At 41.1% G+C, this 14,055-nt stretch overlaps 1 long non-coding RNA gene across 1 annotated transcript; it reads right to left on the bottom strand.

The window, feature by feature from the left end:
* Positions 1-2,169: 2,169 nt before the first annotated feature.
* LOC136719179 (uncharacterized) lies at positions 2,170-12,623 on the bottom strand. The gene is made up of 3 exons (XR_010805370.1): positions 9,901-12,623; positions 9,161-9,271; positions 2,170-8,457 (listed from the first exon to the last, which is right to left on the bottom strand). It is a non-coding gene; the product is annotated as an uncharacterized LOC136719179 (long non-coding RNA).
* Between the last annotated feature and the right edge of the window lie 1,432 nt (positions 12,624-14,055).

Genomic DNA, 14,055 nt, shown 5'->3' with positions numbered 1-14,055 from the left:
TAAAATGTACATGAAGTGCATGCGTCAGGGGATTCTACCGTAATGTAGCTTTTACATTTTGTGTTTGTAAGCTTTTTTTGATAAGTGTGATTTACTCAAATGTGTTGTTTTTGCTAGCATTATTGTGTAGCGCTTCCATGTCATGCTTTCCCCAGTCCCAGGGTTTTAAGGGGCAGAAGTCATGGGTCATGGGTCCTTCCAGGGCTGTGAAAAGTATTCTGCCTCACCGCATAATTCCTCAGCAGCTGCTCTTATGTTTATTAACGAGAAAAACTGTGCGTCTGTTGATGTGCTTTCTTTTTTCTCAGTAATTAATTAATTGTTCTGAGAATAGCCTTTTAAAAAACAAGGGCATGCCTTCAAAGGAATACCCTTAAAATAGTGAGCACAGAAACAATTAAAATAATGCAGAGGAGTGCACTCACACTGTCACTGGAGACGGCCCCCGGCATCTCTCGGAGGTGCGCGGGAACGTCTTGGCCGGCCTGGTGTCGTATCTGTGCGGCCGCTGGGTTTTCACTGGCATCTGAATACATTTGTGTGAATGTTTGCAGTGAGGCAAAGCTAAGCGATTCCACATCGTACGGGGAAAATTTATGAATTAGGCTTAAATGCCGTTGTGTTTGGAGTCTGGCTAGCTGTGCGGTTAAACAATGGTTTTGATCTTCAGATTAGCTGACCAAGGTTCAAATGGAAAATAAAATCCCTGACCCATCCACCAGTCTCAAACCGTGAACGTCCTGCCTATTGGACGTCAGGGGATGGATGCATCATTTCCATTGGGGAAGGGTCCGGGTTTGGATTGCACCCAGACCCAAACAGTTTATTATAAGACATGTCATCCCATGTGATAACACAGGTTTTCCTAAAATACTTTACATTTACATGCTTTCCAAACGTTTTAGTGAAATGCGTATTTTTTATTACATCTGTAAGTAACTGGGTGAACTTTGCTGTGATGTTTTGTATTTTGCAATACAGTCGGATACAAACTTCAAGGTCATCAGTAAGAAATTGTGATGTGACAACTCTTAAGACACGGCCCTTCATTCTTGTGTGTACCGTAACCTCCACGTAATAATATGAATTAGACGTGACGCTTATTAAAATTTCAAAACAGTGCAATAAAGAGGACATTATGTGATCGCTGTGGCAAAATCTGTCAGAGCATTTAAATGTTAATTGTTAATTTTCCTATCACGGTTTAGCTCTCCCTCATAAACTTTTACTACAAGTCTATGTAATTCAAAAAATATCTTCAGAAGGCTGTCCTTTGGGAATTGGCATCTTTTAAGCTCTTTATAGAACAGAGAATAATTAATGAGTTCGGGAGACTTTCTCCAGTGCCGCAGCCGCCACCCGTGTCTAATGCTTTGAGGGAAAGCAGGACTTTGTTTACTTGGTTTTGCCAGGCTTCCCATCTTCCCAATGTCTAGCCAAATAAAGCACTTTATAGACCATCAAAATAATGTTAAAATGAGCTTTTAATTTCTGTTGAAGTAAAACACACTTTATATGAATACTTTTACTTTGAAGTCCATTAAACAAAATAGGAACGACCGGAGATTATGTCATGACATGACCTGCTCTGAGCGTTTCGGAGAGCAGGTCTCTTCTGGGTCCACGTATCGTAACCTTTCCCCTCCTGGTACATTTCATTGTGCAGATACGCCACGCTGTTCAATGATTGATATCTAAAGACTCTGCTGTTTCCTTGATGTGACACACAGAATAACCATCACACCACGCCGCGCCGCTTCTGGACACAGCCAGCGCCACACAGCTCGAGATGCATGATAATGAGTCTCATGTGAAAAAAGGATCAGACTTGTAATGTTGGTGAAAATCCCACGCCATGAAAAAGTGCTTTCTGTTGCCTGACCTTGATGAGCAGCTCCTTGGGGTTTGTTGGCCAGACTTTAGGAAACTTCTGCACTGATGATTTTAAGGGTAGAAAACTGTATTTAGTTTTTCCATGTTCCCAAACATCTACTGCAATGGTTTGGAATGCATCTAATCCAATCCAATTCCATGGCTCGTTACTGGGTGTGGTTTCTAGCTGAAATAATTTGTATTATGATAAAAAAACATTTAATTGAAAATGTTTTTTAGGTGAATATTTGCACAAACACAGCTTCCTGCTTACCTAGGTTTTTAGTCCTTTAAAACCCTGGAAGAATCTTGGAAATCTCCTCAGAGGAATAGTTTGTGCCCTGGAGATGCTGGTGAGACTTTCACACAATTCATGCACAAAGTCTTAAAATCAGCGGAAGCATGTCTAACATATCAGACCTGATCAGGTACCAGATAAAAAAACATATTTCTTAATGAATTCTGACAAAATGTGCATGATATTCAGGAAAAAAAAGATGACTTTTGTGAGCTATGTAGAATAGTTATAGGAGATCTATAAGCAATCCAGACAAAGTAATCCAAACGAAATGTAACGTAATATAAAAATGAAAAAAACATGATTTATTGAAATCCAAAACAATAGTCTACCAGCAAGAAACAAAACAAGTGTGGTTCAAAAATACATGCCATCCACACCTACCCAAACCTTCCCCTCCTCAATCTAAAAATGACTCCTATCGGTCCCACCTCCCTGAATACCATTTCACCGTTAAATAGTCTATCCAATTCAGACACAAAATTAGACCAAAATAAACACACAAACCATAGCCAAGACATGTATAAACTGTAACATAAACTAAATGAACTTATCGGCAAATAACAATTATCTTTAACTAATAAAGATGTCAGAAAAGGAAAAAGAACATAAACACTTAATCTGGCTCCGATATGAAGTGTCGTCTTTCAGTACAGTACAGTGTGGGGATTCTTTCAAAGACTTTCCAATGACGTTCCTCCAGCAAAGTGCTCCACAGCAAACTGATGAATCCTTCCCAAGCTGATGCAGAAGGCGGTGGGGCCGGCGACTTCTCATGCTAAACAGCCCCCTGAATCCCAGCCAACGACAGCCTGTCCATCAATGGCTGCCACTAGATGTCACAATCTTAACATCACCCCATCCCTCACAGCTCCCTCACCTCCACCCTGCTACGTACAGAATTATCCCGATCGTCTGAATCATCATTGACATTATTAAACACTGAGAGAGATAAAGGTCCCGGCTCCACTCCCTTGGCTCTCCCCACCCCCCTGACTGAATTCCTCGCCTGCGGATCTCACACGCCCAGCGTCACGGGTCTGTGGCAGACTGACCTTTCTGAAATGTGAGCGGGAAAAGCGTCTCCCTCACTCTGCGCTTTTAATGTCATTACCAAGAGCAAAACCTGCAGCTGGAGTGATGGATTGTGTTCCTCCACGAAGACGAGGAAGGGGACTGTGTTGCTTTGTCACTGGACAGCACTTCATTGTGTTACAGACAACACGAGTCATCCACACATCTTCTCAGTGCTCGCGTCTGTTCAGAGCCGTGGGAGGAGCTCCTCGGTCAGACACAGTGTCTTTTGATCGGTGTGTTTACGCATAAATAAATGAAATCATGCCCATCTATAATTAAGGCCTTATTAGAATTGGAAGGAATGAAGGAAGAAGGAAGATAGAGAGAGATTGAAAAAATACTTGAACACGTTCTAAATACATTCTTAGATTTCCTTTTTCATGTTCTGTTCAGAAAATATTCAAACCCTTCATTTGATATATTGAGTGATCAATTTAGTGTTAATGTGTATTGTCCAATCAAATTGATGGCATATGACATTGAACTACTAGATAATTCTAAATGAGACTGCATTGGCAAAATATTTCCCATCAACATGAAAACCAGTTTAGTTTTAATACACATTTTCTTGTGGAAAAATGTACTGTTTGGTCCAGATTTCAGTGTCTAGTTTAGTTCATTTTTTGGTTACATTTAGAAGAAGATAATGTAAACCAAAACTAATAAACACTAAAGCTAAGAAGCACAGAGACACGTCTTCTGTTTTCAAGTCTCCTTTGCCTCTTAAGAACATAAGAACATAAGAACATTCCCCACCTCCTCTTCGATTTTGCCTGTCTCTCCTAAACTGTGTGTATCCTTTCAACTTGTATTCATCCCCATCATTTTCTGTAAGCCATGTTTCTGTCACTCCTACAACATCATAGTCACCTGCCAGCACTGTGGCTTCCAGGTCTAACATCTTGTTCCTTATACTCCTGGCATTGAGGTACAAACATTTCAGGACTTTCCTACTAGCAGGTTCCCTTTGTTTTCTTTCCTTAGAGGAACATCTCCCATTGTCAGAGCTCCCTGCCCCCCTGGTCCCTAGTTTAAAAGATTCTCAATTTCTCTGCACATACGCTCTCCCAATGCATTAGCCCCCCTTCTGTTTAGATGTAGACTGTCCAGTTTGTACAGGTCCCATCTATCCCAGAAGAAAGACCAATGCTCCATAAACCTAAACCCCTCTTCCCTACACCAAGCTTTCAACCACGTGTTAAACTTTCTAATCTCTGCCTGTCTCCCTGGCCTGGCACGTGGTACTGGACGTATTTCAGAGAAAACTACCGTGGAGGTTCTGCTCTTTAGTTTTGTTCCTAACTCTTTAAATTTGTCTTGCAGAACCTCTGTCCTACCTTTTCCTATGTCATTGGTTCCAATGTGGACCATGACCAGTGGATTACTCCCGGCTTTGGCCAGTAGCCCGTCTACTAGTTTAGGGAGATCTGCAACCTGAACACCAGGCAGGCAAGATACCATGCGGGTCTCCTTATCACTAGAGCACACTGTGTGATCTACGCCTCTAAGAATCGAGTCTCCTGCTCCTTCACTTTGTCACTTGTGTTAAGTTAATCCTTTATTTTTATCCTTTTGGGGAGATTTTGGGCATTGCTGTGTGCTGACGTCAGAGACAGCCTGGGATTCACAATCTTGTCAAGCTGAGTCAGACGACAGACCCCGACAAACTCCTCAATGTTCCTGTAATAACTTTTGTTCTCTTCGTAAAATGCCTGGACCCTTGACCTCCCATCTGTGGGGAATATTCGATTATTCAGAATACATTAATAGTAACTTGTATGTGGATTGAATTTCTTTGGATCAGAGCAGAGAGGATGTCGGGGGAGATGTAATTGAGGTTTTCAAGGTCCTGCAGAAGGCACAGACAAAGCCAACTAAATCCATTACTTCAAGCTCAGCATAAAAACCAGGTCTAAAGAACGCTGTGGAAATTCAGTGCAAAAAACTTTTTGAGCATGTGGAACAAACTCTCAAGCTGATTCACTCAACAATTATCTACAGGGGCTTCTTTGAACAAACCCATGTCAGTCAGTCTCTGTCACGGCATAATCCGTCTTCACGAGTTACAACTGAGACTGTTTCAGTTTTGTACTTTTCATGGGTCTACCATTAGTCGACACATAGCAAAGGAAACCTAAGTTGTGAAATACCTTTGATACCAAAATGAAGGTTTTTCTTTGATCTGCTGCTGATGCCTTGCTTTGAGTTCTGGTGGACAGAAACTCCCCCATCATGGCTATCGGTCCCTCTGCCATACCAGGAGGGCACGGCTGTGAAAGATCAACGCACATTCAGTAAGTCTAGTCTGAGATCTCAACATAAAAAAGATGCCCGTCTCTCTTCCCAGAATAGCCCGGCGGTCATGCCCAGCATTCGAGGAATTTCTCAATCTGCCGGCTGCTGAGGAACGAGAGGGGGCGTGGAAAGAGATTACAGATGCACTTTTTTTTTAATTAAGTGGAGCCATTTGATTCCACCCTTTAGTCCTACGGTTCATTCTCCAGAATATCACCTGTCAGTGAGAAATGCCCTCGCACAATCATCATCCTCCTACATTCAATTACTGCTTTACACGGCACTAGATTTTATGTGCTGAATTGAGAATTTTGGTCATTATGCATATTTCAGGTGGAGCTGACAATTTATCAATACGGACAACTATCAGTGATTAAATTGGTTTTATAATTGCATCCTGTCATTTTTATGCCATTAACACAAAAATTGAAGCTGACAGATAGTGGCATTTAATATGAATGATTGCACGCATTTCACCAGTCATTCCTTGCAGTCCAGCGTGCCGATCTTGTACAGGGATCCCGTAAAACTAGCGTCTGCAAGAACCTTTACCTAATATCCCCACTTTCTGAGATTATCATAAAGTGGTAACATATCTTGAACTTGAAACACAAAAATGAGATGCTGAAAAGCCATTGAGTTTCTGGCACTAATTTATCATGGGAAGATTAAATCATAAAACCGCGTTCCCTTGCTCCCTTTTTTCAAACGGGCGACAATACAGTTTTTTTTGTTTGTTTGTTTCTTATATAAAATAAAGACAGCAAATCAATTGCATTATTTTTCTTGAAGAAGATATTTCTTGAAAATGCACTTCAGAAGCGACACTTAAGGTAAGAGGTGTGCTGTATTTATTTATTCCTTTTATCCCTAGAGAGCTTGGTAATCCTTTAAATATATGTGACAGGAATATGTTGGCGATCAATTATCCAATTTAAGCCTCCTATTCAAACACACACAATTTCACGTTTGATCGGGCAGCTCGGCTTGTGGAGGCGTAAACTAAATTTAACCCTGATAATGAATTTTAACCCCGGTGTCTCCAAAATACAGGAAATTGGTCTTTTTTTAGACATTATCAGATATTTTTTATCGCTGTCTTTCTCATTTTTCTAAAACCAACACATTTCAGCAGTAACAGTCCTTGAAGGCTATGGCCTGAGGTAGAAAGTTATGCGATGTCATTGTTAGATTGATGTAAAGCATTACCGTGTGCTGGAAAACCCAAGGTGCTGTGCGCTGCCTTTTATCTTTTATTATTGGTTGCCTATCAGGGTCAAAAGTTGATAAACAATGTGCAATAAAACTGAAAATAAAAGCCTCCGAGAGTTGGTATGGTTCTGATTTTGCTTCATTAATTATCAATTTGTTCTGCTTCATGTTTCTGTTTCTCTGGACAGTGACTTGCATCTGAGTTTAGAAATGCACTTTGAACTAATGTGCAAACATACTTGCTTTCCATAGACAACCCCCGTCCCCACGGGAGCTCCATGCTTTCTCTACTCCCTCTCACTGCATTTCCCTTTCCTCCAGATATGCACTGTTTCTTCTCATTTTCAAACGCAGGGTAGAGACAAGAAGAAATGTATTTTACAGCGAAAGGCTATACCAGTTTTCTTCATATACAGGTAATCAGTTCTGCAGCAAACCCCCCAGTTAAGGTGGGGGTGAAGAGGGAACAGTTTAATATTCCCCTCAGTGTCAACAGGCTCAACCACATTGACCCTCAACCCTACTTTTTGTGGAATAAGAAACTGGTGACCTCTCTTCTTGGTGAACATTCATTGCAAAACAGACGATGCTCATGCCCTCATGTGGTGTCATTTAATTTTTTCAATAACCTTGCTGATGAGAATCCAAGAACCATCTTACTCAAAGCAACACTTTTCTCACTCTTCAGATAGACTTCTCCATTACAATAGAGCAAAATAAACACATGATGGCGCAAGAAAATATGAGTAATCATCTAACTGTGCTGCTGAAAACAGGGTATACTAGTGTTTCCAGCCCGGGGACCCGGGGAACCAAAAACCCGGGCAACCCAGACGATTTCTCAACCCCGGGTTTGGCATGGGTATAAAACCGCGGCTGACGAAAAAAAAAAAAAATCATACTTGCGTGCACAGCACAACAGCAAACTCTTGTATACTTTCATGTATGTTTCATTCGGCGAGAAGATTGAAGCGGGAATGCTCATTCGGTAACCGATCCAAGCTCGGTTTGGTTCTGCTTCCTACAAGAAGTAAACGTCCAATCAGCCAAATGCAAAAAGTATACAAACAAGGTATTGCAAACAGCTGGGGGCTCTACAAGGTCACTTCAGATTATGCAAATGATCAATACATAATTACTATGTGAATTAATAAATAATAATAATAATGCAGTATAACTGAGTTCGTGTTTCATTTGTGTTTCACAGTATATTATGTTTCTTGGTTTATAAATTATTTATTTTGTATTTTTCAAGAAATCTGTATGATTACTAGTGTAGCAATCTAGTCAGTAAGAAGCAAACATGCTGAAAACTTGTCGAGAGACAGTCTAGACTTTATTTCTGACGAGACGCCACTCAAAGATGGGAAACAATATTTTCAGATGTTTTGTTTCTTCATCGGGAACTTGCTGCTCTCTCTCAGGGGCAGAGGTTAGTGTAAGCCGTTGTTACAGAACAGTGGTTATCAGAAACGGCACAAACAGTTTATGTTCCACTTCTCATTTGAAAATGTTGTAATTAATTGGCCAATTCTCAAGTGCTTTTGTGGTGCGAACGACAGCCATGAGACGTATTTATTCATCTGAGGATGAGTTGTGAGCCGGTCCCCCTGCAGATGGGAACAGCAGTCGGTGCTGGTCTGCGATTCTCTCACTCCTCTATGTGTTTTCTAATGTCTTTCTTCTCTTCAGGGAGAATGCCCCTACAACAACAACAAACAAAGTTTATAATCAGTTTTGTATTTTGATTTAACTGAGAAATTACAACCTGTTTCTGCACAGGACAGTCCATGTGTGATGGTCTCACTAAGTTGGGTGAATGCAGATCGTCGCACATGTCTTAGGGCTTAGTATTGCTTGTTTGGGGGTTTTCACACAAATACAACATGAACCTTAAACCACTTCTGTCCCCAGTAAGGCTCTGGTCAGCTAATGCAGGATGGTGACTGACACACAGATCCCAGAGACTGAACGGGGCATCTTGTGTTCTGGATGTTATTCCAGGCAGCTGTATTTAATACCAGTATTAATACCAGTGTTAACTGGTGCTCCACACAGCAAGAGCCGTAAGAATGATGCTCAGGGCAGACAGAAGTCATAAAGTCTTTTGATAATAACATTTTATTGAGGCAAGGATTTCAATCATCAATAAATAAATCTCTTTAATGGACTGTGAACGGGAACCTCGTGGAAAGTAATGCCCGATGGGAACATGCTGTTTTTAAGGGTAGTGACAGCTGCTGTTAAGATGCTCATTAAATTCATTTCACTGTATCACACGCGCTGCCTAAATAAACCACACAGAAATTGGACTTACAGGTAAGGGTTTAGCAGATGTGAAATACTTAAATGTGAAATGTAAGGCGCCCAAAAATACTGTATATCTTATTAAAGGAAGTGAACCACCTTTTAATTTCTTTTTACTTCTCTTTTCTTCTTTTTAAGCAATGCCTGGGGTTTCACCTGAAAGTGCTGAGGGCTGAAAGTCGCGTTCGAGCGCTGGGATCTGATGAGGCACTGTGAATACAAAGTTAAACTTGCATTTTCAGAAGCATTTTCCTGATAAAGTGTTGAGTGAAAATGGAGAAAGAGGCAATGAATTTCATTCAGAGGGATCAGATTTGCAGCAAACTGGCAATAAAACCATCAGGGAACCCATTCTACATCAGGGTCAAGAGTTCAAGTCTGAAAGAATACACTTTACCACTTTACATTAGGTAAGTATGTGTAACTAAACTGTAATAACTGTGTAATTACTCAGTACTTACACCCATAAACATCTAGTGTCACTGAACACACATACTGCACAGAGGGTGATAAACAAGGGACATATATAATTAGATTAGCATTTTATATATTTACAATATTCCATGAATATCCCCTCCCTGTGAAAACAGCCCGCCAGTCGGCTGCTGAATCTACTTTTAGGAATGAGCCGGGACAGTGAACAGGAGACATATAAATATCCCTTAACACTGCAGTAAACTAGGTTTCAACAATGATAGACTGCCTCAAGAGCTAAGAGCATGACTCTCGCTTGTTCCTCGCAGTTCCATGTGTGTTCAGGACACAGAGCCTAACCTACTTTCTAGAGATTATTTTAGACTTTTCAACACAAACTCACAGCATATTCTACCTGTATTTACCTGTTTTGGCAGTGGCTGCTTTGGCACAGATGAAACACACAGAAGAAACCACCAGCCCACACTGAGACAGGGTTGGTGGGTACGAGCAGCACAGTGCTCTACTTGTGTTGGTCAAGAACATCTGTAATATTACAATAATTAACAATTAAAATCATGATAGTACCTTACTAGACTTTTCTGTCCATATTGTGCATCTTTCAGTAACTGTGATTTACGTAAAATTCTTATCTGCTGCCATTTTGTTCAGGGCAGAGAAACACCTTCTCTCTTTGTTGTCCATCTATAAACAGCCCAACGCAAACTTCCTGCCGACAGCGCCCATTTCAGAGAAGTTATCTGATTGTGAACTGGACTCTTTCCTGGCTATGGAGCTCCTGGCGAATGTGCTGCAGACACTTCATTAACCAGCTGCACTTCATCATCTGGGCACAGATGTCAAAGCAGGTTAATTTAACTTGGATTATCTTTGCACGGGTGATTACGGGCCCCTGTGTCTGCCAAGGTAGATTTTTATTGTGAGTTTTGAAGATTTGTTAATGTGGTAATGCAACAGGTTATGTCTTTGCAGAGTTTTGCTCTAAGTATGCTTGCTTTTCTATCACAATACATCTAAATCTACAAAAGGAAAATCAGTTTTTTCTTCGAGGATCTGTATTTCAGTTTCTGCTGATGGATGTCTATGTATTTTGTATTATTATTAAAGATGCTGCTTTTATCTTCTAAAATGAGTTGGAATAATACAAAACTTTCGCTTAGCAACTGAGCCATACCCTGACACCTCCAACTCCTTTGGCGTCCGTGCAGAGGGGGTGCAACTCTTCAACATATTGCTCCTTCTTAGATTTGCTCTGAATTGTATTTTCCACGTCTGTTATGTGACAAGTGACTGAAGATGGAGAAGTATTTTTAAATGTTACACGCGATTAGGCCTGAGATCCAGTAGAATAGGCTTTGACAGATAAATATTTGCAGATACAATTGAAACCCAATATTGAACCAAAGATAAAATAATAATGGCTATTTTATTATTCTATTATTCAGTGGTTTAGAGTGTGATGCAGATAGGAGCTATTTTGCTTCGACTTTGTGCACTATGCTCACTACAGAACAAAATAGCTCATTCATTACTGGGATGAAAGCTGGATGTGTATAAGCATTTCCATGACCTTGTCTTCCAGACTTAAGAGACTGCAGCTCTGCTATAATCTTACTATTTGTTATATAGTTAGGAATGCTGCGGCAATTAATAATTTATGTAAGACTGTTGTGTAAATCAGAAAAAATGACTTACATATTGCTTTTTCTGAAAAACGTTTTTTTTTTATTAACACTAGGATCAAAACTAACTTCAAGCTCCCTGCTCCTCTTGATATTTGATGTGGCATCTCAGGCGTTTTATACAGTAAAAGTGTTCATTCTTATGGGTTTTAAAAAGGGGGAGATGTTATTCCTTAATGTGCCAGATGTTCTTAAAATAATGGTGGTTTCATTCACCACAAACCGTAATAAATCTCTGCGTATTAAATAGCCAAAAGTGCCGCCACAACAGAACATTTCAATCAATCAATCAATCAGATTTTTTTGGTTTCACTCCCTTTGTAAGGCTGCCACAGAGGGCTTGACAGATTGAAAGAACAATTTAAGATAGTGATTAATACAAAACGTAAATGTAAACCATTAGGCACAGAGGAGAGAAAATAAAAAAATCCTACAGGATTTGGTTGCCCACCCACCAGTCAAAGTAACATAAACAGGCAGCATGAAGACCAGAAAGGTCTCAGGTGCTGCTGCTGTTTCTTATATAGCGCTGCACATTTGCCCACATAATGTCTGAAAAGGTGTAAGCCGACCTCTGAACCTAATGACTGTCGTAGGCATTTTGAAGGATGGTTGGAGGAATACTGGACCATTGCTCCCCCCCAGCAGTTTTTAAAACAGTGCCAGACATCTGATCTGTTGCAGTGGATTCTCCTGTCCTGCTCGGTTATTTAGTCTGGGCTCTGTCTGGCCGGGGCTGGCTGTGAAACACAAGAAGGTGAAGAACCCACGCTTCTAATTGGCTGCTCAATCTGGCTGACCACGTGCACAGACTCCCCTTGATAAGAAGAAGTTTACAACACTGTATAGATAGAGAAGAGACTGACTTTGTTTGTTTGGTGTCGTTGCACCTTGCTCTTGTGCTGGAGACACTTTCCAAGGCTATTTCAGTCTGTGGTCTTGAAGTGTTTGTCTTGGAAGATGGCCTTTTTACTGGCCATTGTTTCGGCTAAGTGATTGGGGGAGATGCATGCCCTCTTTGTTTATCCTTCTTGTTTGGGTTGCGTGGGTGACAGCCTCCCTACATTGTATCCCACATTTCTTCCCAAAGTTTTGTTCCCATCTCATTGTCAACAGGCCGGTGGAGGCTTTCCATCCTCCTGCCTTCTCTTCTTAGTGCCGTTTGCATGTGCTTTGCCCTGTGTGGGTGTAGCAGGGTTTCATTGACTCTATTGGACTGAGTGATCGACTGTTTGTCTGCCATGGTGTCAGGGTTTTAGGACAGGCCTTGGGACATTGGCTGACCCTTTGGATTGTGGATGCCCTGTCTATTGAGTCAGCTGGCCTCCAGAGCCAGAGCGACTAGTGCCATATTCCACAGTTCCCCCAACTTTCAAAGGTCATCCTATTGGCCTCATACAGCTGGCCAACGAGGGTGTTTCTCCTGTGGCTGAAGCAGGGGGCAGGCCAAGGGGCGTATCGCCAACTTTAAAATAAGACTTTCCAGTGTTTCTGTGGGGAAAGGTCATTCCCAACACCCTCTGTTTTTCATTTCAGATACATAGGTTGCATCCACAACCCAGCAATACAGTAATACAGTGTAAACTCATGATTCCTGGCTGTTTTCTTTGTGATTCTAATTACTTTTAAAAAATGTTGCTTCAGTTTAAGAAGGTGAAGGAAATAGAAATTGAATTAAAAGGAAACAGGAGACGCATAGTTTTTTTACAGAGACAGCAATTAGAGGTATTCAGGTTGAGAGGTCTTGTCCTCCCTACTGACTTTTTGAGGGAAGGAAATTTAAAAAAAATCACTACGGTTTCTCTAGACTCCTGAGCTCTGCAAAATGCCAATTAGAGCAAGCTGTAGTGGGGAAAGATCAAACTTTATTGATGCAGACAAACTAGGAAGCAACTGTAAATATATTAAAAAGACTTCAGAAAACAGATCATACTCAAATGGTTTCTGTCTCAACACATGTTGCTAGTCTCTCCTTAATCTGTCCATTAATTAAAACACATTAATACACACAGTGCCTAGTGTGCCACATGGTTGAGCCTCCACAGTGTGAGGGGCCTGGATGTCTATTGTCCCCAGCCAGGATTCAACCTCTGGAGGGACTCTAGTCAGTACCTGTCACCAAATAGTTACTTAACCTACTGCACCTGTGGTCACGTCTGCAGGACCATCCCACCACTTTGCCCTTGGAGAAACTACAGTGGTTTCCTCTTCACAGCAGCTTCAAAACACATCACAAGTAAGCACACACAAACAGAGTGTGCTTGTTTTCCTGATGAAATAAATAACTTGCCTTGTGTCTATTTATGCCTCCTCCTTGCTGAAAAACCTGAAAGAGGTGTAACAGATTTGTTCCCTCTGTGGGCGTAAAGGAAAAGCAAGCACAGAGGGGAAGCTAACCAAAGAGCCTTTTATACGGCTGGATCTGAAGAAGCCACACATCTTTTAAAGCAACGCCGTGGCCGTGCTCTCTTGTTCAGCGTTGTCATGTGTCCTTGTGAAGGCTTTCACACAGACCAGCACTGAGGTGCTCTGTTGTGGGCGGTCCATCTGCCTTTCTCTGTCTGCTCGACTTGGTTTAAGAGTGACTGCATTTCAAGAAGATGTACTTTTATTTTATTTAATAGGTGAAACAAACTCCTCAGTACTTGAAAAAAATAGCATGTGTGTTGCGAGGTCGCATAAGGAAGGTTTGCTATATATATAAAACCCGTTTCATCCTGATCTTCAGTTTCAGATTCAGGCACATGATGCAAATGCATCTGCTTTCTCATTTGATCCTCTTATCTTATTTGAGCAATCTTAAAATAATTACAATGCCATTGTCTCTTTTTTCCCTTAAAGGTATGTTGGTTAACAGTCCTACTTTCCCTTCTTTTC

This window comes from Amia ocellicauda, chromosome 23 (genome assembly GCF_036373705.1).
Source record: "Amia ocellicauda isolate fAmiCal2 chromosome 23, fAmiCal2.hap1, whole genome shotgun sequence".
NCBI classification, from domain to species: Eukaryota; Metazoa; Chordata; class Actinopteri; order Amiiformes; family Amiidae; genus Amia; species Amia ocellicauda.
The sequence above is the reverse complement of the archived record's forward strand: the minus strand, read 5'-3'. Positions and strand labels throughout refer to the sequence as shown.